Source organism: Amblyomma maculatum, chromosome 4, assembly GCF_055883805.1.
Source record: "Amblyomma maculatum isolate TAMU_Amacu chromosome 4, ASM5588380v1, whole genome shotgun sequence".
In the NCBI taxonomy this organism is placed as follows: Eukaryota; Metazoa; Arthropoda; class Arachnida; order Ixodida; family Ixodidae; genus Amblyomma; species Amblyomma maculatum.
Window position 1 is genome coordinate 34,172,650 of NC_139347.1, and position 26,185 is coordinate 34,198,834.

At 49.0% G+C, this 26,185-nt stretch overlaps 1 protein-coding gene across 2 annotated transcripts in view; it reads left to right on the forward strand.

Moving 5' to 3' along the window:
• LOC146190669 (uncharacterized) overlaps positions 1 to 26,185 on the forward strand; it is a 132,784-nt gene that overhangs the window by 4,575 nt on the left and 102,024 nt on the right. The window contains exon 1 of one of the 2 annotated variants that reach the window (XM_084601047.1): positions 7,209 to 7,298. The exons of the other annotated variant lie outside the window; for it this stretch is intronic. The gene's annotated coding sequence lies outside the window, so the exon portion shown is untranslated. Of the gene's footprint in view, positions 1 to 7,208; positions 7,299 to 26,185 lie in introns of those variants that run through there. 2 annotated transcript variants of the gene reach the window in all.

Below are 26,185 nucleotides of genomic sequence, written 5' to 3' on the forward strand. Positions count from 1 at the left end.
TATTTTTTTTATTTATTCTCTCTCTACTGTCTTCCGCAGAAACAAATTGTTACCGCCACTTTCTTTTGGTTTATGATCTGTATACAAAGCAGGCGCAAATGGCCCCGCCACTTCTATAGTTTCGCATTTGCTCCACCCGCCATTGCAACTCGTCACACCAAAACGACGGGAGGCTGCAATGGGAGACGAATTGGAAAACACCTTCGAAAATCTGCTGTTACTCTAAACGGCTGGCCGCTCCGCTTACTGCGAAAGCATCCTGCGCTGATTCGCGCTTCCGTTCCCGGCAAGCCAACAACGAGGATCCGCGCAACCTGGACTGGGACGACGCTCACTCGCGCGGGCGCGGCGAGTGAAGAGTGCGCGATGGGCCGCGCTAGATTGGAATTGAGGCGCGCGCGCGCAGGGGGTGGAGGATGCAAGAAGGAGACTGGAGCAGCTGAGAAAAGGAAGGACGGAAAAGAAGAGAAAATGGGGCTGGAAAAAAAGGGCGGGGGTTGCGTAGAAGCGAAATCAAGGCAGAGTTCGCCCAGAGCGCGGAGGATGGAGGGAAGAGAAAAAGCCGCTGCCGTCGGGGCAGCCACCGCCGTCGAGTATAGCGTGGCCGGAGCGTCGCGCGGAGGAAATTGAATCAATCTCATTTCTGTCTCCCGCCGGCGCGCTCGTTCGGCTTGCTCCGAGGAAGAGGCGGCGGCGTTTTTCGCGCTCCCGCCACCTCCCTCCTCTTTCCAACAGCGGCTGCTAGCGGAGCGCGACGAAGAACGCGGGAGCGAGCGACGAGCCCTGCCGGCCGTCGACGCGTCGTTTCGTCGCCCCTCGGTCCTTCGTGACGCGCAGGAAATGAGCCAGCGATTCGTTTCGGCGACCTCGGGCCGCCCGTTGGGTTGCGCCAATTTCGCGCCATTTGGCCGGGGCGCTCCCGCCACGGCGGCTCTGCGCGCGTGGCGACCGCAGACGCGTCTGAGCGACCCCTCGCTCCTCCCGCGCGGCGATCGTGGGGAGCTTTTCTTATTATCATCGCCGTTCTGCTTCTTTCTTAACTCCTCCCCAGCCATTGTTTGAAGGCAAGAAAAGAAATGAAAAATGCACTGAAGGAGCCTCGCAAACCACACCGAGTTTCGATGCATTTTGTGTCAAAGTGTTACGCACTTTCCTCCATCTTTTACTCTAGTACTTCGCCACCTAGCTGGCTTCAGTTGCCCGATTTTACCTCTAATCTGATTGCTCCTTTTTATGCCATTATCTCGCAGCTGCGTTTCCTGGAATGTGTTTTATAACCGCGATACCATTGGTTCACAGTTCGAATATTTCCTCGCGACCAATTCTTACTCGCTATACTTTCGTCCTTCATTTATTTGAATTGCAGCGCTTACTGGAATGAAAGTGTAGCTCGCCCAAAAGTGCTGTGGCGTTGATTTCTACCTTCCACCCGTTAATCAGCGACGAGAAGCAACACTTAGTCCGATATTATAAATAATAGTGCGTAGTTTGGCGGTGAAGTTTTTCGTAGACGAAATTCGCCAATGCAAGCCATATCTGAGCCACTAAAGCTGTAAAACCACGTTTTTTTTTCTTAGCGTTTTTTGCCACCTTTCTTTATATTTAGCCCAAAGGAGAGGAAGAAGAGGAAAGACAAGGAGGTCCCAAAGGTGTGACTAAATGTGTACAAGGAGCCTACATTTCCTGATTTAAAGAGCGAGGAGCTAATCTTTCTAATCTGGCTATTGTGGATCTGACATCTCAGCATGGATCAAAACTTTTTTTAGCTTTAATGCAAACAAAAAACGAAACATCGAAAAAGACATGCATTCCTTATACGTTCATACAAGAGTGATGTTTTAGATGATCGTACCAGCACAACTCTCCTATACAGGAAGAGGGGGCACCCTGGCGCTCACTGGTACTTTAATAGACGAGCCTTAGTTAAAGAAAGGTGAAGTGGTTAGCCTCTGACGTCGTAACATAAATGTTTACCTTTCTCTCAAAGTGTAATCTATTAGCATGTGTGTTTAAGGTGGAAAGAGAGGCGGGGGGGGGGGGGGGGGGGGGGGGGGGGGGGGGACTGTCGGTTATATTATCACGGAAGTCTCCTCTGAGCTTGAAAACAGCAAAACTGTTGGAAATGAAGCTTCTATAAATATGCAATGCTCGATCATTCCAAAGGCCACATCCTGAAACGCCATTCTATGTGACTACGAACGAAATAAAAGAGAGGCAAGAACAATCTGGTGCTGCTTTTCGTGCATTTGCGTCAGTTTGGTTTGATTATGCACATCGAGATGGTGCCCTTTGGAATATAAACGAGATTTCTTGTGCACACTTATAATTTAATATGGCGCTAATTACCAGAAATGAACTCGACTTGCAAACAGTTTTTTTGTCACGATGACGAAAAGGTGCATATCGCTGGACACATTTAAAATGTCGAAGCGTATAAATAATGGCATAGACCTTATGCGACTGTCGTGAACTTAATTTTTGCATCTTCATTAAATACGTTTCGCGCCCTTCGGAGTACAAGTGAACTGTTGATGCGCTGCATGTAACGGAAGAGTATCCATGATTCCTGTCGTTTTTTTTGCGTCCTTAGTACATTATTCTATACCTCTATAAATTGGTACAGGTCCTGTACTACACTTATAATAAACGAAAAGACACCAATCACTTAGTAGCGATGCAATGTGTTCTCTTTCTCACGCGAAGGCTTCGAGGCAATCAACAAGCGTTGCTCTAAACGCGGTGAAAACCTTCTTAACAGACCGTGGCATACGAAGAACACTTGCCTAATAAGAGAAATCAGGCAAATTCGATGAGTCGTGTTCTGTATTCCTTGCACAGCTAACTGACTGACGTGTACCGCCAAATGCGTTAGAACATTTCGTCTGCAGACTTTAAATTAGTGCATGTATAAGCGACCTTGCACACGCAAAGTATCGTACGTACGTGTTTTGGGTACCATAAGCGACACAGCATGCCGAACTCACTAACGACGCGCTGATCAGCACACGATTTGTTTTCAGCATCCTATTGAATATTCTCATTCGTTGTTCTTCCCTCTGCAGAAATAAATTTTGCTGTCAGCGAATTCTGTTGGAGTCGCCTGTGAAAAACAAAAATAAAGTAAATCGAAGCCAACGGCTGGAACGTGTCCGTCTCTTTTGCAGCCATTGCCTACGTCTGCGATAACAAAAGTGTTATTAAAGCCCTCCCCCTGTCGTGCCAGACCTTGGCCACCTTACGACGTGAGTGACGAGAAAGGCAGATGTGAAGAGACGTGAATCGCCTCCCTTGGTGAGCACCCTCTGCCGCGACCACAGTGCTCGCCAACTTCCACGCAGCAAAGCCAAAAGAGCGAAAACGGGCTGAAAGAAAAAAGAAAATGAGATAAAGAAGGGTGGGGGTGTGGCTGGGGTTGGAGAATACTAGACGCTGGTCGTCTTGCTCTTCTACTTTTTGGCGCGTTTTTAACCTCCCGCAATAAAAAAGCGCGCGCGTTTTAGTGGGGATACGCACGTATTGTGCTCTTGGTCTGCCGCACTCCTTGTTTGCTGGGGGAGGTGAGCCCCCGTGGTTGACGGCCGTGAGTGGCAGGCAGCGTGCGCTGCCGCGCTGGAGACGACTGCCCGGGCATCCGCCGTTGACGGGGCTGCGGGCGAGCCTCTCGGTTCTCTACGGCCATCGCATCGTCGTCGGTTCTTCCTCCTCCTGACAGGCGCGCTAATCTGCGAGCTTCAGAGAGCGCGTGGGAACTACGCGGCGTGAGCTGCGCTTGCCTGGCACCAAGCACACCTCCATCCGGCGCCCAGCTGCCCGTCGTCCCCCGAGCCCGTCTACGAGAGCTTTGGGTGCGAGGCGGAGGGCATGGACTTTCGGCCGCGGACGCTCGCTACAACAAAGAGCGAGGCATCCTCTCAGCGTGAGCGGATAGCGTCTCGTGTCTATCTTTGGCGCTTTACACTGGCAAGCTGTCTGAGGATCGTGGCTAAAGCACCTTGATTGCGTGAGGAGGCGTGCTGCCCTACCTAATAGCTGACCATCGCGTGCATGACGGTTATCGCGCGATTGACGGCCTATTTCTGCCGCCATCACTTGGCAGTCTTCTCATATCCTTGCGGAGGAGAAAGAGGAAGTATGCGCCTGTTAATGATGACTGTAGAGCTTCCTCATGGTCATCAGCCCGGACGGGTCACTCCTGACGTTGCTGATGAAGCAGCGACGTCAGTAATAATTGACAGCTTACGCTTCTCTCATGGTATGCACCAACTTTTTCCTTCAATGACAGTAGAAGTATGTAGCACGAGGGCAAGTCTTTCCCAAATGTTAAGCTTCTTGCCGTTACCTTTAACCTTTATCTGCTACGACAAATGTTTTTGAACCTTGTACATATTCTCCTGAAATCCGCAGAGCTCATCTGCGCCACGCTTGGGGGCTAAGCCGAACGGTCTGCTGCCTGTCAACCGACAGAGAAAAAAGAAAAAAAATGCGGGAAAATTTTGGCAGAACTGCATGCGTTTGCGGTGCTTCAGCTTTTTTCCCTCCGTTTGCTGGCGGGTGCATTTCTCAATCAGGAGAGCAAACCGAGGCATGAATTGTTCCCAGCAGTGTTGGAAAGACTGGGACGCATTGTCGTCCCCAACTGCTATTCTCTCCTTTTTTTTCGCCTATGATTAGCACCATCCGAGGGGGAGAGGAGGCGAACGGTAACGCCAGGAGCAGCAAAGAGCGGCAGCGTCCATATTTCTCCGCACATAATGCTTCTCGCTGTTTGCTTGACGCAAATGGCTCCCGGTGTTTATTTTGCGCCGGCGTTGCCGTGGTAACGAGGTGGCCAAGCCTCCGGGCAGTGCGCGAGGCACGAAGACATCACCGAGTGCCGTGATATCCCGGAACCGCCACGGCCGTTCTCGACGGACAGGAACAGGGAGGCAGGCCGATGGGCTGCGGATTCCTCTCCCCAAACCCGGTCGCACCGGGAACGTGCCTCGCCCTCGCCGCGGATTATTGAGAGATGGCCCGATCTTCTTCAAACAGTGCTGCTCGCAAGATGTACGAGGTAAACAACGCAGGAAGGAACACGCTGCGGCAGCCAGGAAGTGTTTCCGTTAACGGCCGCCGCAGTCGGGCACCAAGGCACGCGAGAATGCTGTTATCTTTATTTTTTCTTTTTTGTTACGGGAAGCGTAGCACTTTCGCGAAACAGTAAAATTCTTACTGCCGCCGTGTTCTGGGCTGTGACTACTGCATTTGCTGCCGGCTTCATTTTAGTCTGCATCGCTTATTTTTTTTTTATTTTTTATTATTATTTTTTTTTTTTTCACGTTGAAGTACTAGCGCTTCGCAGAGCTGAACGTTTGCCAGCGAGTAATGATTTTGCATTTTCTTCAAGAGGAACCGCACTGAAAAAACAAAATGAAGCGACAGATACACGACTGTTTGAATTTCTTCACTGAGAGCTTCGGCTGCGTTCAAGTGGATGCAGACATGTTCCCATCTGTGAGCCCAGGAGAGGGCAGAAGAGTCCGCCTCTTCGAGACGCCAGAGACACCTCAAGCTGAACCATAAGGATGGCGGCGGTCTGAGAACAAAAAAAGAAAAGAAAAGGAAATCTCAGCTCCAGAAGCGGAGAAAAAAAAAAAAAGAGCCAACCAACAATGGCCGCTCGTGGGCCGAAGCCTGTGACCACTGATGTGACCTCCGAACAACGCTGACGACTCGGGCGTAAGGACGCGCGGGAATGGGGCAGAAGCCGGGGGAGACCCAAGAAGTCCCCGTTTGCCTGCCACCCGGCTGGGCTGCGAGACGAGCGAGGCAAAAGGGCGCTTGCAAAGTCCATTCACTTATCTCCCCCGGGCCTCCGGCACCGACAAAGGGGGTCAGTTAGCGAGTCTTCCAACCGCGATAAATCGGCGACGCCATCCACGAAGGAGATTCTTCGCGCAAAGCTGTCGCCCTCGTGTGCTTTTTTTCTCACCCCCCTCCCCTGCTTTTCCAGCCAAGCCCCTTTATTATTTTTCGCTTCATTCTCCCTTTCGTATTCTCCTTTTCCTCTTTTCCAGCTTGGTTTCGCTTCCCTTCATCCTTACGACGACGTTCTTGGGCTGCTGCTCGCGCTTTTGTGCCGCGATGCCCCGGCTCTTCTATTTAGTTCATTTTTGCAGTTATCCTCATCTTGGTATCCTGCCCACAACGAAGTGAAACACGCGTTATGGTTTCTCTCGTTCTTTCCTTGCTTCCTTCATGTTCCTCTTTTTTTTTTTTTTCCATACTTTGTCAGCGTCCGTCCGTCTATCCTTCCCCGCCTTTTCGCCCGGCTGTTCTTATGACCGCGCACATGTGCGCACTTGACACCCGGCCATTGTCTACGGTCGTCAAGCCAGAGCGTCGCTCCTATCCTGAGTGGTCTCCCCCTCCGGGGACCTCTCTCTGCCAAGCGGTCTCTGTAGCAGCCGAAGTCGGTGCACGGTACTGGCTGCGCTCATAGGCCGCGCGAGATCACTTGGTTTTCAGGCTTTATTTTTTTATTTTTTCACTCCTCTCTCTGCCAAGCGGTCTCTGTAGCAGCCGAAGTCGGTGCACGGTACTGGCTGCGCTCATAATCCGCGCGAGATCACTTGGTTTTCAGGCTTTATTTTTTTATTTTTTCACTTCCGTTCTGTTCTCCGCGCCCTCATTTTTACCATCTACTTCGTCTCGCTGTTTATTGTGCTAAACGAAGAGGCCGGTGGTGCCGCGCCGCTTGTTCACTCATCTCGATTTTACTGCAGGTTGACGAGATAAGCTACACGCTGTAGCTTCATGTTTCGGCATATTTTTTTATTTCTTCTTCTTCTTCTTCTTCTTGGGCTGCTGCTGTTGCACCTATTATTAACTGCAGTTCTCTAACTGCATTCAGGCAGGACATATCGCGGGGCTGTGGTGACCTTTTTGTCGCGAGGTCAGAAATTTCGAAACCAGCATCACTGCAACGTACCGAGAATAGCTTGAGGTGCCTTGTGTGCATACAAGGAATGGTCGGTCGGTGTTTCAAAAGAAAGCGAGAATAACTTGAGGTGCCGTTGTGCATACAAGGAATGGTCGGTCGGTGTTTCAAAAGAAAGCACAGGAGGCGTTCAAAAGCGAGCAATATTTCTCTTTTCTCATGAATGTAACCACAACGAGGGATGTGATGCGACTAAGGCGAGATAATTAATTCAATTATTTTGCATTTGCAGTTTTTCGACCTCTGCTTGACGTCAGGAACAGTATTAGTGCAATGGATCCATGGAAAATGTATCTCTCGCAGTGAGTCAACGTTCACTGTAAGTAGCATGTTGAAATATGGCGCCGCTTCGGTACGCGCATCGAACGCACTGCAGCTGCAATATAAGGTTTCTTTTTGCCTAATCATTAGCCCTGTAAGAACGAAGGATTGTGAGTGTCATTCATTCTGCTGTGCGACAATGGTAGCGTGTGAAGCCGGAACGAATTTATAAGCTTTAAGAAGGCGCAGACCGAAGACCTGGAAGGCTCTAAGTGGACTAAAATTGGGCTGCTTGCGTCGAGATAGACTAGTAACAAAAATAAAGAGCATTGAGTTGCTCCGAAGTCTTACGGAGGTTGTTCCTTCTGGAGCTTTCTTCATTATTAGCTCAAACGTGCACGCGGAGAATACGGTTACTCAAAGGGAAAGAAAAAAGAAATTTCTGGCACCGTTGGCCTCGCCACCCTTTACATTCATCTCGTGTCAAATGCTTCATCGGTAAGCGCAGTAAGATGTCTACTGATTTCGACCCTCAGAAGAGTTGCCGGCGATCGATCTTACAGTGTGTCATGCAGCACTGTGTGCCCAATTGCAAGCTTCTGGATCGCCCCTGTTAAACTCACTTTAATAATATCAAGCAAAATAAGTCTCTCTGCCCTGCGATTACATGTTATGCCCAATGTTTCTAAAAAGAAAAACAAACAAAGAAATAAAGTTTGTGTATTTTGGTTGCCATATTGTTATGGACACCAAACACCGGAAGAAATGTTGCTGTTGACGCGATCTTGTATAAATAGCTCTCAGAGTCGCGGTGAGAATGCTACAGCCGTGAAAGAGTACATGAGGAGATTTGGGCTCTTCAATAGGCATTAGGGAACACGGACGATGGATGCGTTCTGGCCTGTGCGCGGGTATGCGAACACCTGTATGAACTTTACATGAGATGCACATTAGGCAAACACTTAACGTATAGCGATCCGCCCGCATCCATCAACACCAAAATGGCATCACTCGCTCGAACACCACGGCGGAACGAAGCGAGCTGCTAAGGCATCGAATTCGATGAAAATGAAACTAAAATATGAAAAAAGCAAGTGAAAGCAAAGTGGGGAAGTTAAGGGACAAAGTATAAAACCCTTAATGGAGTGTTGGCGGAGCGTGAGTGGTCGCGGCGTCTTCGTGAGGCTTCCCGTTCGTTTTTTATTTATTTATTTATTTAAGTGGTCTATCGTTGCTTTCCTTCTTTTACTTTTTGCGCTTGTATACTCTACAAGGCCCAAGTACTCTAGTACTTGGGCCTGCGATCGAAAGGAACAGGCTAGACGACGGAGGCTGAGGCACTCGAAAAAAGCTTCGTCAAGCGGATTTCGACGACTTTTCTCTGCCCCTAAATCTCCAACCACCGGACCAAAAGGCAGCCAAGCACAGTCTCGCGAGAGGCATTTCTTTCATGGTTTAAATTTCTTATCCGAGGTTAAACCGTTGAGACCCGTTGAGGAGGAAGAGAAATAAAAATAAGATAGCGAATTGAAAAAAAAAAAAAAAAAAACTAAAGAAAAAGGAATTTGAAGGGAAGAAAATAAGTGCATAAATAAAAGTGACAAATGTAGAAAGGAAAACGCTTATATGAATGCCGGAAAAAGCCCCACGTTGTGGGCAGTTTCGGATGGCTACTGAAGGCATGGAGCAGTGACTCCTCCTTAATGGCTAGCTAACCACGCCGCTGCTAAGTGCGCTAAACACTGTAATACTGAGAGTGGCTTTATATTTTTATACGTGTCTGTCCTTGCACATTTCTGGCGCAGGAAGAAACCTTTTCTGTCGCCGCAGTCCAACCTATATACTACCAGTCCTTGCGTTTGTGTATTTAAAAACTGGGTAGCTTCGCACTCTTCTTAGAGGAGCCCTGTTTTTGCATGTTGGCATTTTGAACGACGAATATAATGCGTGCGTGTAAGAACTATTTGTACGCGCTGCACTGTTGTGAGGCAATGGCAGCCGCACATAAAGATCTCCGTCATCTACGGCTTTTCTCAGACTAATTCCTCTATATGTTAAGGTATGCATTTGCCATTGCAAAACTGAAGATGCCATGCAGTCAGGTGAAGTCAGGAGAAGGAGTGTATATATGTCCATTGTTTTGGTTTCCTAAGTGTAACCCATTGATCTGTGATTCTCACCTTCCTCGTTAAGCCTTGTGACGTAGCTTGTATCTTAATAGCTTTGGCAACAAAAGCTAAGCAGACTGGGTCACTGCTTCCAGGTTCCAGGACTTGGCCCGGAGCATACCCAGAAAATTCGGACAAATTATGGGAAAGAGCTTTGCTCCGTAATCTCCTTCGCATGTTGTATATAACGGCAGTTCAGTTCAGTCGTGTCCGACTCTTCGTGACCCTATGGACCACGTCACGCCACGCTTTCCGGTCTCTCACTATCTTCCTAACATCACATAACTTCATCTGCAGTTCCTCGAGGATGCCATCTAACCATCGCTTTCGCCGCCTACCCCTTCTCCGGCGACCCTCAACCTTTACCAACATCAAATCTTTCTCCAGCGACTCCTCTCTTCTCATGAGATGACCAAAGTAGCTGAGCTTTAACTTTAGAATTTGACCTTCCAATGAACAGTCAGGGTTTATGGTCGACAATATCGACTGATTTGATCTTCTGGCAGTCCAAGGAACTCTCAAGAGTCTTCGCCAGCACCACAATTCAAACGCGTCAATTCTTCGGCGGTCAGCCTTTTTCACAGTCCAGCTCTCGCATCCACAACTGGAAAGACCATAGCACGAGTTATACGGATCTTGGTTGGCAGACTAATGTCTCTGCTCTTTACTAGGCGGTCAAGACTATAACAATTGCTCTCTTTCCCAGAAGCTGGCGTCTCCTAATTTCATGGCTGCAGTCTCCTTCCGAGGTAATCTTGGAGCCCAAGAAGAGAAAACCTGTCACAGCTTCCACTTCTTGTCCATTGATGCTCCAGGACTTGATAGGGCAAGACGCCATGATCTTTGTCTTTTTAATGTTCAGTTTAAGCCCAAACTTCTCACTCTATTCTTGTACGCGCATCAGAAGTCTCTTGAGTTCCACTTCACTTTCTGCCATATAACGGCACTATTCACAAATACTCCCTCTGCAAACTTGTTAGGTTTTTTTTTTTTTTTAAATTCACCCATTGGTTTTGAACTGATATTTAATTAGCACATACAAATGTAGGAAAAATATTCTGCGAATTGGAAGCTAGAGCTATTTCTATCAATATGTGCATAAAACTGATTGGCAGTTTTCCGCAGCTGCCATGCGTTTTCACTTAAAGGCAGATTTTTCAAATTCATCTGAAGCACTCTCATCAGCATGTGCATTGCACTACCTGACAGTGTCTTATAGGATCTTCATAAGTGAAACGTGTCCACAGTAGCTTGGGTTAGCCATTCTGAAATATTGAGCTAGCAATTAAACGCTATAACTTCGTGCTAATGAAGGAACACTAATAGTCAGTCGCGAAGAGCTTTCTGCCCTCGAGGCACTGTAGAGGAATGAGCACGCTTAGCATAAAGTGAAATTCATGTGATGCATTACTTCGATATCTTAAAAGAGAGCTGCGGACGCTCCTACAAACACGGGCTGATGTTTTGCGTGATCGCTTTTTTGTGCGAATATTCGCAAGCACTAGTAGCGAGCGAATATTGTTACAGTTATTCTATTCGTATGGCAGCGGTTCGATTGGAAAAAGTACAATTCGCACACTCCTTTGATTTACATCCGAAGTGAATCTCGAGTAGGATTGCGGTGCGTGCTGGCGCTAATGAATCATCGGTATGAGAACAAAATTTCTCAATTCAAACCAATAAAATTCCAGCGTTCCTCGAAACGAAAATGTATAGCATCTATTGTAGTCTTATTAGTTTTACGCCGATACGGACGTGAAGCAAAGTGTTACGACCCCGCCGCAGTGCCAACGCGCCGCGTGCCTTTACCCGCCGAAAGAAAGTGGCCGATGAACCTTCGATCGCCGCTCCCCGTTTTTTCCGCGAACGAATCCGCGCGAATTTGACGGCGGCGCGCGCAAGAAACGAGCTTCTTTCGGGCGAAGCAATCACGTAACGCCCCCTGTTTTCATGTTCGTGCATCTCTCGCTCTTTCTGCTCTTGCGAACACCATTTCGCCGGCACATATTTACGATTCCGGCTGGAAAACCATTTTCCCACGTAGAAGCAATACTGCCGCGCGCATGTCGGCAGCCAGCAGAGCCGTGCAGGCAATCTATACATGGTCGGGGTGTGCAATTGCGGCCATTCTCCACAGTGGCGATCGTGGAAAAAAAAAAAAAAAGAAAAAAAAAAGCAAAATTGCTGCCTGATTAAAAAGAAAAAGAGAGAGGCCGTTTCGTGTGTCTGCTTTTATATTAGATTTTCGGGTTATTGCTTGGCGCATTTACGCCGAATTGATACTAGCTCTACATGTACGCATTATTGGACACAACGTGTGCATTCGTCCGCACGCAATGCAGGCTTGCGTGTTACGCTTGCGACCGTTGCTAGCCCATGCCGTTAGTAAGCTTCCCAGTAGAAAGCTCTGAAGGGACACAACGCCAAACGTGTTCCGTTTCTCATCTGTTTAATTGCCTTCAGATATAAACCATATATCTAGAAATTTTGATCACATTCGTCAGATGTTAGTGAAGAGTTTTTGAACATTATTTTTTTCACACATTGGGAAAGAGCATCATAACAATCAGTATATCAGGACTCCGATCTTCCTCCGGCAGTTACTTTACCTTGATTAAACATTTTGAGTAAGCAGTCGTGGTGTCCTCTTTCTTGTGTATGTCTGTGTTGCGCTGAATACCCTGTAATTGTTATGTTCCTCCGGCAGGCTTGTAATATTTGTTTAATTTCAAAAACGCGCACATTGGTTCTCTGTAATTACTCGTTGCGGGCTTACAAATTTTATATATAAAATATTGCTACGCAGAGGTACTTTCCACCACTCCTATCAGTATGCATGCTCGCAAAACCATCTTACGATATTCCACACTTACCTCGCCAGGGTGGTGCAGTAGTAAGACGCCCGACTACTGCCTGGAGTGCCCGGGTTCGAACCCGACCTCGGCAGCTGCGTTTCGATGGAGGCGAAACGAAGCGGCGTCCGTGTGCTGTGCGATGTCAGCGCACGTTAAAGATCCCCAGGTGAAATCATCCTTTCTAGCGCTTCTTTAACACACAAGGGACATTAGATGAAGGAGGAACACATAAGAACAGGACGGACGAAATTGGTCGAAATTGGCCCAGGTGGTCGAAATTACTCCGTAGCCCTCCACTACGCCCCTCTTTCTCTCTTTCCACTTTCACTCCCACCTTCCTCCCTACCCGTACGGTGCGGATCAGGTGTCCACAGAAACAAGTGTGACAGATACTGCGCCTTTCCCTTCCTGTGAACCAACTATTATTATTATATTCCACAGTCTGTCGCATAGTTATTTTCAAAACGCAGCCAACTTTTATAACAGTTTTAAATACTCGGCGCGACACATTGTAAAAGCACATGTCTGCTAGTATCGGAAGCACAGGTCATTATTCCCGCCGACATATGCATATCAGTATTTTATAATATGCATGGCACAGTTGTCTAAGGAATGAAGGTGGACAGCAAGGCTGGACTTTTTTAGCCTGTGTGCTCCGCTAAAATGTACAAATAAACATAGCACCTTCAGTACAGCTCTTTTTATTCATCCTTGTTTTATGTAGTATATCCATTCCCGCGGTTTCTACCACATCTAATAAATGAAAGGATGAAAGAAGACGCACGAAGGCACTAACTCTGTGCAGTTATTCACTTGTTCTCTACATTCCCGCAGTTATAATTATTCACCGAAATGTGCATCGTTCAAAGCTTGAATAGTCATCATTAAAGGCGACCTGCATATCCAGATGGAACATCCGGCCAAGCCAATCCCCATTGCAGTCGTTTCGAAGATGGCTCAGCGATGCGGGGCTGCAACGCGGCACACTTCTGTGAGCTATAACGTACCGCACCGTGCGTATGTAAACTTTGCCCTCAAGCAGCGTCATTTCTTAAGTATAATTGCGTAAAGTTAACTGGTATTATTATGTACTCCTCTGCCACCAACAAACATCAATTTCTGGCTTTGACAGGAAATTTGCTGAAGCAAAACCAAAGGAAAAGAAAAATTGGAGAATTTTCGAATGTTAGTCAACATAAGCGATGTTCTTTTAAATTTCTTCCCAAAATCACAAAGCAGAGACCGCTGCTGAAAAGCTGCAAAATAGGCAGCCTACCCAAAAAGACACTGTTGTATATATCTTCTCCGCTGAAGAGGCAGACAGTTTGCAGACACGGAGGAATGCGTAAGCGGAAGGACAGAGTCAAACTTGCTGATGCCTTGTTCAGCGTTCGGGACATTTGATGACAGTGGCAACGAAGGACAAGATTTTGGGTCTCATGCTTATATGGTTTCGAATTTATTCAGCAGGTTAGAGACAGCAATGACATTGATTTATATAACGTTCGCAAAGTTAATACTCCCGCCCAGCTTTTTGTGAACGCTATAGAGAATTGTCTACATGCAGAAGTCGTTTTAGAAGCAAATTATTGATGCTTGTTCAGCGCGTTCAGTAGGAGAATATTATCCAGCTAAGAAAGGCTATGATCGTTTTCTTTTTACTTTTTTTTTTCACGTTTGGTTGAGCCGTTCGCCTGTTCAAAGGCGCTGCTTGCTTTACGCAGATAATATCCGCGCTTTTTAAGAAAGCATGCAGTGAAAACGAAAGCTGAGACGTTTTCAGCGAATGACTCTATTTTCATTTCTTTCATCGGTAGCAGGCGCCAGCGTGTCGTTTTACTAATGGCTGTCAGCAGGTATTAACGAATGCAAAGCTCTTCCAAAAATGAAAGCAGTCTTCCTGTTAACCGACGCGTCCTGAGTTGACATGCAGAAGCGGGCGACAGAGCGTGCTATATTATCCACGTGTCTCGTATAATGCACAAAACACGATTCTCAGCTGTTGAGAGGAGGCGACGCAACATACCGTCGCTCCGACCTCCCGAAGTGTCGCGCCGCGAAGCCGCACCAAGAGCGCGCCCACCGCTGCACACTCAGAGAGCGGGCGAGGGTGAGACAGCCGCGCCGGACAGCTTCAGCTACACAGTGTCAACACTCGATCGTCGTTCCCGCGTACAGTGACCCTGGCCGGTTAAATGACGCGAGAGGCGGCTGTGAATGCTCGCTTGCCCGCGCGTGAGCGGCCGGGCTGGTGGGTGTGTTGTACACCAGAGCATGGGAGGGAGCTGGGAGAAGCAGCAGCATCGGTTGCAGGCTCACCGAGCTATGGCGACTACTAGGCGGAGAAGAGCACGGGGGGAGTCTCTCTGGCCCGACTCCATCCAAATATTGACGCGCGCGCAAGTCCCTGTGTTCGCCGGGCGAGTGCGCTGCCGCTGCCACCGTGCTGTGTGAGCCACGGCTGGAATGAATGGGCTGCGTTGGTGCGAATCTGGCCGTGGATGGAGGCAAACAGACAGACAGGCAGGGCTTCCTCTTCGTCAACCGTCCTCCACACATATCGTACGCTGTGCCCACCCCTTCTCCCTCTTCCTTTCTATTGGTCTCACTCTCAGGGAGGACTCGGGGAAAAGCGAGAACTGCTGCTTTTCTTCCTCTGTTCTATGTGTCCGCGAGGAACGCCAAGCTACGCGCACTCTATCTCTATCTACCTCTTCATACACACTATCTTCTCTGCCTCTCTTTGAAAAGGTTTTGCCGCCCACGGTGCAGCTTGTTCGACGTACTAACGCAGGGCGAGTGTACCTCTACGTAGGCGTGTCAAGTTACGTCGTGTGAGTTCTGCTGTCAAGAGATCGGCTTGGCCGTTTTTCTAGCGAACATGTACGGTGAGATATTGTGGGCTGACTTGAGTCAACAAGAGGAGGAAAATTGGCATCGGCACGGCGTGTTGGGCGGTGAACAGAAAGTTGAAGGTACATTTAGTAGATTCCAAGAGAAAGAAAGCATAGCAGTTACTTGTGCAAGTGACCTTAGGAAATCTGAGGGTCTAAAGTGACCCCAGCATACACGGTGCACGGTTAGTTCAAGGTCTACAGGAGAGGTCTTTGTTCTGTACAAGCCTAGTTAGGGTGATGGTGAAGACTGTTGATTGTAGCATCGCAAGACCGATGATGTCACCGCTAGTGAAATTTCAAAAAATTTTAGTGCCAAGTTTTGTCTAAAGTACAGTACTTTTTTCATTCTTTTTGTGGACGCTTATGGCAGACAGCTTTGGAAAATGAATACGACTGGCATGAAGCGTTAGATTACCGGTGTCACGCCGATGGTACACTTCCTATGCATGGGCATACATCGAAACGAAAGATGGTTAAACGAATGCCGTCGCTTTCTGTCTGTGTTACCCCAGCCACTGATAGGACTTCGACGGGCATTCATCATCTGGTCATCACCTTACCACTCACTAACCAAGATTCCTTACCTGCGCATGCGCGGCTCGTAGGCAAAGGTGCGGCACGTATAGAAAAACTGTTCATCTGTAGAGCATGATACTCAGTGCTGTGGAGCTAACCGCCACAAAAATGAAGGATTTAATTTTTTATTTTATTTTTCACCGCAGGGGGCACCTGTTAAAGCAGGTGTTTGTGTGTACTGTGCGACACCACGGACTCCGAGCACTCACATTTAGCCGTGCGTTTCATTGCCGTGTCCGGGGAAAAAGGGATTCTGGTGGTTGAGCCAATTCCGAGGTGGAGGCAACACACCACTTTAGCCCCAGCTTCACGTAGACGGCACCTCCGGGCTGACCCACCCGGGGAAAATAGGCAGTCGCCTTTTCCTGTCCTCCCCTTCATCTTTCGCTTTCCTATCTCTTTCCTTGGTACTATCCTGTCTCCTCTTTTCTTGATTTTCCTTTTTTTCCTGGCGGCGAGGGTTAACCAACTATTGTAAACTAGACATCTATCCCTGTGTTTTACAGTCGTTACGTCCCATTTTATCCTACACTGGTTTTAAGAGAACATGCACTTATTCATTTTTCACAAATTTTAACAATTCTCAAGAAAGCCTTTTTTTTTTTTTTTTTTATGGAAACTAAGCAATGCAGACATCTAACCCTGTGTTTGGCGAATAATAGCCCCCGTTGCTTATGCGCCATAATACCCCATATAACTAACTAACTTTTTATTTTTATTTCTGCCGCGGGACGCCCGCAAACAGGAAGTGTCGTCGAGACTGCTATTCGGATTAAGGTGCCCCCTCGTGTGATCCGTTGATTCCCATGTCGTTACGGCTGGTTCTGGACTAAAGACCAAGTAGAGGAAAGAATGGATCCACACCGTGTCGGACGAAATCGGCCGCTACGCTGGAAAAGCACAGCTTGAACAGGACTGGCACTGATGGGGTGGATGGAGGAGAAACGGAGGGGGAAGGCGTGAGCTGGAGTGACGTCGGGACAAGAGCGTTCGAGCGCTTGAAAGGCAGGGCAAATTGGGCTCCTATACATGTAGTACCCATAAGACGTGAGACAGATGCTGTTGACTGAAGCGCGGAGGGGCAGCACACTGCCGTTCCATTATTAGCCGTCCAAGCCGGCCCAGCATTCGACCCCCCCCCCCCCCCCCTTTTTTTTTTTTTTTTGTTTTCAGTTCGGCGACCATACAGTCGAACGCAGCTGCGCACTTGACTAGTCCTATATACGCGAGGCGAGGACGTGGGAAAATTCGTGCGGACCTAATTGCGTCTCACTGAGCTCGAATTGAATGCGGACGTGTGTGCGCAGGTGCGGGCTGTGTAAACCAGAGCTAGCGACAATCGTTTCACAGCATTTGCGGCACATACTGGGCGGCAAACACGCCTTGTTCACGTCGACGAAGGCTCTTAATGTAGAGTATAGGTACCTGGCTTCGCGGTTAATATACGCGATGCAATAAAACAAAGCAGAACGAGTGAACATTTCTCGCTGGCCGTGACTGAGCAGACTTCCTTACGCAGATGTTACTGATTTCCTGAGTTCCAGTATGGTTAGTGTTTACCCGCAAATTATGATACAGAAAGTATAACCGTTATAAGCAATTAAAATTAGTATTTGTATTTGCAAATTATTGCCAGATTTAGATATACGCTCAGTGACTGAGCTTTAGCTCCTTTTGTTAACTTCGGCGCTTGTCAGTTCGACATCGTCACAGTTTGTATAGGGTTGTTGGTGATAATTTGACCAACAGGCAAGAGCACTCTATAGCAGTATCGCGAATCACTTTGTATCAGCACTACTCCCCTAAGATGTCGGCGGAGCTCAGTGATGTCAAAACGGCTGTCTATCGATAGTTATGAAAGCATGCTTGTCTGCGCAGTTCGTTCGCAGTCCTATCAGCGCTAACGTAGCAAAACAGAACAGGCGAGACAAAAATCGGGGTCACTAACCGCCAGGGAGTCCTTTCGTAACAGCCGCGTAGAAGGCATCTTCGAGCTCGTTCGGTGGTTTTCTGAGTGGACGATACGTCAGATTCGTGTGCGCTAAGGACGCCTCCCCTCGCACACACCGTTGCTATGTAGTCGCACATACGCGAGCGCGTATGCACGTACTTGACCACCAGAAATACCTCTCGCTGGTGTGCTGTGCCGACAGTGGCGAAGCGGTCTTTCCCAGCTCAAACAGCACTCGACAAAGGGTGCATCGGAAGGCTTGCCGCGGGACCCCTAAACTTTAATCAGGCGTGCCTGTTCAATGATCGTTCGAGGTGCATGCGGACGTCCTTTTGTACTTTGGGAACTTAGGCAAGAACAAGCGGCGCCCCGATTATAGAGGCGCTCCCACCACCATGCGGCTAGGGCGACCCATCCTACATTCGTTTCCTGTACGTGTTCGAGCTGCGGAGCGGGCTTGTTCGACGAGAAGAGTGTTTTCACAGCGGTTCTCGAGAGCTTAGCTCTCTTGAGGGCCCCCAGAAAAGAAAGGAGACAGCTGGCGAGGAGGACCGCCGGCGCCTCTCCGATGCCACTCGAACGAACCCGACCAGGGACGTCACAGCTGTCGCGTATACCAACCGCATCCATGCAAGCTCGACCCAACCGCGTTCATGTGCGTTCATATGTCTGTGCGTGTACTTGACGCGACGAATTTTATGCGACGCCGAAGACCGCGCGCGTTTATCCAAGAGCCTCCGCGCGTATACTGAAGGACCCGGCGGGCGACGACGACGGCGCACAATGGTCTCGGCCGCCTCCACGCCATATGTGTGCGGCCCGCATCGGCCGTTTCCCTCGTCGACTCGCGGAGCGCGTGAACGATCGGGCATGCATGCGTTGGCCGCCCTGCCTGAGAAATGCATCGATATTCAGGGCGCTGTTATTTCTCGCGCATACTCGCGCAGCTCTTCTTGCATGCACGTAACGCGACCATTGTCCTTCGCCTCTTGCTTGCGACAGTGCGCGAAGGAAGAAAGAAACGATCCCCTTTTGTAGGCGCCATAAGGCGTCCTGTACACTACACGCACCTGTCTTTTCTGCCTGCGGGATGTATGGGCACTATTGCCACGGGATATTCTTCTACAATGGCTCAGACGATCCCCCGGCGGCGGACGATATGAAAGAAGCGTTTCGAGAAACCCTTTTGTATGGCACCTACACGATGCCGCTGTGTTCGGCTTCGGCGTGCGTTGAATGCAATGCTGTGGCGGCGTGGAGTTTGAAAGACGATATAACATTATTCAATGCGGCAGAGCAAAGAAGTGTTTCTCCTTGCATGGTCAGCTGCGCGAATTCCCCTCTCTCGGACCCGATGTTCCGGGAACGGGTTGCTACGTTCAAGAAACGTTGCGGACGCCATTTCAAAGCAGGCCTTTAAAGCATGATGCCGAAACTCGAGAAATTCCTCATTCTGTCACGGGAAATAGAGAAAATATGGTGCAATGTATCACTGTTGTGTATTTACCCGCTGTAAAACGGCACTTTGTATTCGCAAGCGATTAAAAAGGAAATAAAAAAGCCCGTGTATTGAGAGAGGTTCCTTTCCTTTCTTTTTTTTTTTTTTTTTTTTTTTTCGCGTTCAAGCGCGCGAAAGGCGAACTGTATAGAAAACCAGTTCGACCCACCTTGTTATAGGTCGCGAAACTGATTACCCTCAGCGTTCGAGCGAGGCAAGGCTATTGCCTTTGTTTAAAACAATAAAATAAGCGCGCATAACGGTTCAATGCTCGTGATATGAATGCAATTTTCATTAAGAAGCCACGTGCATGAAACTCTTTCGTCATAGCAACGGTGTGCGTATCTCCAATGTTCAGTGTCGTTTGTTCTCTGGGCCACTGACAAAACACATTCACATTTTCAAATGAGCGCCGGCCGGTCCTAAAACCACTATCGTTTCCGGCGTCGTTTTTATCGTCCCCTTTCCAGTTTAGCACCAACGCGCCATCCAATCTGGGATAGCCTTGTTTATACGCGCTACGTCGTGCATGCCTGAACATTCTGCTGTGGCGGAGCTTCTCGCCCCAAGCAGCTAGACAACCCCGTGGAGAGTATTTGCCTCCTAATGCCCCCCTCCCTCATTATTTTTTCTTCCACTTAAGCGTCCGGCGCCCACCCTCGCAATAACGTCCAATTTGGGGAATCGAACGAATTGCTTTGGTCGCCGAGCGACCGCGCCCAGGAAACGCGCGTCAATCAGCGGCGGCCGTGTCGTCATAGCGCCGTCATCTCGCAAATGACCGACCTCGCCGCCAGCGGCGCGTGCGCCAGGCCACGCTCTAATTTATCTTCGCGGCGCAGAGAGATTGCTCCGTGCGGCACAGACTATATATGCGCCCCCCCCCCCCCCCCCCCGTCCTTTCTCCCGTTAAACGCCCTCTCTTCCACATCTCTCACCGCTTGCTCTCTCTCATCCTACTACCCTGCTTCTCCTTCTTCCGGCCAGCTTTTATTACGGCTCGTAGCAGCAGCAGGGTTGCCAGATTTGGCTACTTTACGCCAAATTGGCTACTTTCTGAGCCGCCTGGCGACAAAAATTTTAGGTTGGCTACTTGGCTACTTTCTGGCTACTTTGAAAAATTTTCGCCTATTCCAACGAGCCCGTTTGCGCGCTGTTCAGGATGCTCGTTTTTATAGATACAATACAACTTACTCTGCATGGTAACGACTGTCCCCACTGTGTTTCAAAGGGGACGCTCTTAACATCCATCCGCTAAAACCCCTTGATAATTTGAAAGTAGCGACACCATGGCGACACTCTCCTCCGCGCCGCGCTTTCCTCTTCAATTCTCCTCGCGCGGCTAAGGGGCGCGGCGGCTACGAGCTCTGCGCACGACACGCTTTTTCTCCCTGGCGCCCGCCGTCCGGCCGCAGCAGTCAGTGAAGCGCGCGTTTTTAGTCCAGGTCTGCGCTCCAGGGTCTAGTACTGCCTCTGTCTGGCTGTGTTTGGGTTTTTTATCTTTTTTTTTTTTTTTGAGCGTGAACTCCGTCACCGCGGTAAAACTTCGCAAAACGAGAAAACGACCCAGGCTGGTGCTTTGAACTTTAAGATCAGAGAAAGTCAAAGCGGCCGCCCAGTCTACTTCGCTACTTTCAAGAAATCTTGGCTAAGCATAGTATATGTCACGTGATAAACCTTGAGTTTGGATCATTGGTTAATTATACACTTATTTTGACCAACTACGGACGAAATTAAATGATATTTAGTAAATCGCACTTGAAACCCAAATTTGCGCTGCAGCATCGAGTCATATACCGCTGGAAAGCTTAGGCCAAGTGTAATGGCACTGTGCTAGTGATCCTCATTAATCTGCGTTAATTATTTATTTTGTATAAAACCAAACTTTGAGCTAGACGATCAAGTCATATACCGTTGAAAAGCTTAGGATGTCTCCAAATGCTCTGAATTAGTTAGCAATCCATATTAGTTAGCGTTAGTGAGCTATATGCATCGTCATATACCTTTCGAAAGCTTAGGTTGAGTTCAAATGAGTTGTGGTAGTTATCGAACCAAATTAATTAGTGCTAATTATTTAACTGCACTTAAAGCCAAACTTTGCATTATAGATGGCAAACTAAGGGCAAATGTAAAAGCTTTATGCTAGCTAGCCAAACTTAGATAAAAATCACAACAGAGCTAACACACTAACTAGGCTTTCCACGAACTGCTTCGAAATGTTTTTCTTTGCCCGTGCATATTTGCTTGCAGTACGTCTTATTTAGCGTGCACCCGCTGACAATAAATTAGTCATGAGTGCATCTTCCGTTCATAGGTTTGTCTCATCAGTGTGAAAGTGGCTTTTGCACTTATACTTTGTTCACTGAATAAAACAGTTGCGCACTTTCAATGCGATCAAGGAGCGCGGACAACCATTCATCGACCGCAATTCGTCGAACATTATTAGGCACTGGTGAAGGAACTTACGAATATACTCGGTATACCTATGAAAGAATGATTTCTATATCTCTAGGCAAGGTAAATGCCTCTCGATAATGTAATATTATACTTGAGAAACCGAAGGTTCCCGTCCAACGCCTAGTAGTCATGATCAAAAAGAAGTGTGTGTGATCGTGTGAATACCCCCTGCACATTGGCCATATCCTTGATAAACCCAAACGATGATTGAGAAGGTCAACTCAACTATTTACGGCAGGCCTGAACCTCGCACCTGAGTGGTTGCAGTTTCCTTTCGTCTTGTTCTCCTTTTGTAGCCATTGTTTGAGACATCCAACTCTACTAACATTTTATACTTACATTTTCGTGGACATAATTTTATGCATTTTATATTGTTTCTAATCATCACAGAGAAGTTTCTGATAACATGTGTGTTTATCTGGTCAGTTTAGTTTTATGTCTGTTTATATAATATCGCAGTCTTACGCAGCCATTTTTTTTTTCAGAAATCTTTTCTACGTGATTTAGTTTCTATAAGACGCAAGTGGCATTTGTTTCTTCACGAGCGTTGGAATAAAATGACTATTAAACCAATGTTTTTGGTTGTCTTTTTGCAGTGAGCGCTCTATTTACTGCCCCATGCATGGCCTCATGGCTCCTTTTTGGCTACTTTTTATTGCTCTTCCTCTGGTTGGCTACTTTCTGGCTACTTTTCCCATTTTTGTGGCGACTTTTCGTTTTTTGGACCTGGCAACCCTGAGCAGCAGGTCTTTCGTACTTCGGGCGTCTTTCGCCTCCGCGTGACGCTAATTTCCTTGATAGACTGTCGTAATTTCGCGCGACGACGGAGTCCGAGCCTCGCGCGCGTTTTCCCTGCTCGGTTTGCAGTGGGCACTCTCGCTGCACCTCGGTGCAGAAGTGTCCGCCGCAGCTGCCGTAATTAACCTGGAGCGTTGCACCTGCCTCGGTCTTTGGACGGCGATAAACAAGCGGTGGTCGATTTCGTCGTGATTGGCCTGTTCCGCTGTATTTATGTGATTTTAGTGACGCGCCACTGTTGCGTCGCTGAATCAGATGTGTACAGAAGATTGCAACCGTGATTTGAAAACATATGATAAGAACTTGGAACGCGCGACTTATTCTTTGTAGGCTCGCTCGGAATTCACCTTATGTCATCACTTGCTGGGCCAGGCCATTTAAGCACGCGCGTTCGAATCAAGGCTGTCGGAGGACGGGGAGAAAACTGGCCGCCTTATTACGTGCGTGGGGGCAGAGCTCTGCAGAGACAGTGTGTATAGGCTCAAAGTAACAGATGCGAATGAAACAAAATCCCCCGCGATTTAATTAGAACTCCGGGGTGCCAGCTCACTGTTTAAATATTTAGACAACTAGAAAGCGCTTTGCAGGCGCTCCTGACTGGGAACAGCCACGGAGGCTCGCAGCGCCATGGCAAAATGAATGCTGAGTATTGCTGAGACAGCAGGCATCAACGTACCCTGGTTCCCCCACGCATCCTATATCCCCAGCTTTTAGGAACCCCCTTTGAGCATACAGCTCGTTCGTTATCGTTGCTTACGTGACCCGGCTTCGATTTCATCAGAGCCGTCGCTCATCCGTACGTTCCTGCTTTCTCTCTCTTCTCCGCAAGCCCATTACGCACGACTGGAAGCGGGCGTCGCGTGCCGTTGTAAATCCTCTTTCGCTGACTCACGCCGACTGTCAGCGCTCGCCGACAGGCTGCTGTTCCTGCCGCTGCGGTAGTGACGGTTGCAGCGTTTAAAAGCCCAACCAAGCGTGAGTTTTCATTCATCGCGCCGCCGAACGACGACCAACGGGACGCCAACATCGCTCGTCAAGTCTTGGCAAGGAGGGGAGTTGGCAGCGACGAGACGGGGAAACGTCGTCGCAGTCCAAAAGTCGCGCGCGCACGCGCAACCTGGCGTCAGCGGCTTACAATGAGACGGCACGCCCACGGCACCGTATATAAAGCCCCTTCGTTGGCATTAAAGCCCCACTGGTCTCGAACAATCAGTACTGCGGCTTCGCTGGCACCGAGGAGGAAAAGTGCGTCGCCCCATGGCTCTTCGTGTTGAAGTGTGCCCCTGCCGTCGGCCCAGAAAAGGGATGAAAGACTTGGGCGCACCGTCCGTGTCGCTGCCCTGTTGTCTCTTTTCTTTTTTATTCATTCAACACCGTCGAAGCGAGGGAGGGCTGACAGCTCGATAATAATCGCGTAATCTGAAAGAGCCGAGCAAACACGGGGCGGGGAACCTTCGAGGCGCGAAGCGCCGTGCGCGGTGGCCACCGCCCCTGGTGTGCACGGGGGCTTCTGCCGTCGCTACTGTCGGGTTGGGGTTGCAAGTCCAGAGAGTTGGAAGAGGAGGGAGGCGTTCCTGAGAGCCTGGCACGGACCCTACATTGCGTCGCGCTTCAAAGCCGGCCGGGTGCACCGGCAAGCAGAGAGAAGGCCTCCTGCCGCTGCTGCCTTTTACGCGAGCACAGCACAGCAGCAGCAGCAACGCGGCGTCCGCCGCCACTGATGCCAATCTCGTTGCCGCTCGAGCGTGCGCCGCGCGAGATGACGGCGGCGGTGCGCCGAAAACAATACAAGAGGCGCCCGGTCCCCGCCCACCACCGGCGCAGCACAAAATGACACGTGACCAATCTCTCCTGCCGCCGCTCGCGCCGGCTCAGCTGAACGCGCCCGTCGTCCTGTATCCCATCTACTACCTCCCCCTCCTCTCCTCTATAGACGAGCTCGGTCCCATCGGCTTTCCGTGTTTCGCTGCCCGGACCTATTACCCCGGGCTCACTCTAGCGCGAGCGAAGAAGGTGGGGGGTAGCAGCGGGCGCGCGAGGTTCAATTTGCGCCCGTTTTTAATGGAACAGCACCCAGAGAGTGATACCCGCGGCTCCTGTCGGGCTGACGCGAAGAGGGGGGAACCGCTCCGCGCGCGCGCAGGGCTTCGCTGCAAGACGCGGGGCATCTCCGCATAGCGTAACAGCAATTCGATATCGGCGCGCCGGGATTCGAGTACTGTAGGCACCGAGACGCGCGCTGCGCTTGCGACGACGACGATTCGGACCTACAGCGCTGCTTTAGTAGTGGGCCTGCGGCCGCCGGCATCAGTCCGGAAAGGCGACGGAGAGGCTCCTCGCCATTCTCATTCGTGCGTCTCCTTTTACTGTTTTTCTCCCCCGGTGTAGTCCCTCTCGAAACACGGCGCCTATGAATCATCACGCTCGATGGAAATGGCTTTTGCGCGCCTCGAAATTTCGCATATAATATCCGCTGTAGTCCCTGCATATTTTTTGCAAACACTTTCTTTCCCTCCTTTTTTTGCTCCTTTGTGGCCGGCACGCGAATAGGCAGTCTCATTTAGCGAAATGAATTTTCGATCTGGGATGGCATAAAGAAGGGAAAGGCATTTTAGAATAGATAGTAGAAAGAAAGCACGAAAGGGGCTTCAGCCAAACGCAGCAGAGCCTGCAGAGTGGAACAGGAGGAAATTGAGTCAATTAGGGAGGGACTCTATTCAAAGCTGTGCAACGCTGTAATTTCAGAAATGTATTCTCATCTTCACCAACTCGCTTAACTTATTCGTAACAGCAACATTTATTGTGAACATCAAGTGGATTGCTTTGTTTCGATGACGCTGCGTGTCGAGGAAAATAGAAGCAGGGGTTGCTTAGGTGTATTTGCGGATGCGTCACTTCTGTGAGCAATGACTAGAGACTCAAGTATCGACTGCTTCCTGCTAATTTCTCAAGGTGAGAAAGTTGACAGCGTGCTACGGGGTTAATGTTTCACTGCTAAATTCAGGTGGCAAGTCCGCCATTGCCTAATGTAACAAAGTTCAGTTCAGTTCAGGCGTTCAGTCGTGTCCGACTCTTCGTGACCCTATGGACCATGTCACGCCACGCTTTCCGGTCTCTCACTATCTTCTTAACATCACATAGCTTCATCTGCAATGCCTCGAGAATGCCATCTAACCATCGCGTTCGCTGCCTACTCCTTCTCCGGCGACCCTCAACCTTTCCCAACATCAAATCTTTCTCCAGCGACTCCTCTCTTCTCATCAGATGACCAAAGTAGCTGAGCTTTAACTTTAGAATTTGACCCTCCAATGAGCAGTCAGGGTTTATGGTCGACAATATCGACTGATTTGATCTTCTGGCAGTCCAAGGAACTCTTAAGAGTCTTCGCCAGCACCACAATTCAAACGCGTCAATTCTTCGGCGGTCAGCCTTTTTCACAGTCCAACTCTCGCATCCATACATCACAACTGGAAAGACCATAGCACGGGTTATACGGATCTTGGTTGGCAGACTAATGTCTCTGCTCTTTACTAGGCGGTCAAGGCTAACCATTGTTCTCTTTCCCAGAAGCAGTCGTCTCCTAATTTCATGGCTACAGTCTCCTTCCGAGGTAATCTTGGCGCCCAAGAACAGAAAATCTGTCACAGCTTCCACTTCTTGTCCATTGATGCTCCAGGACTTGATAGGGCAAGACGCCATGATCTTCGTCTTTTTAATGTTCAGTTTAAGCCCAAACTTCTCACTC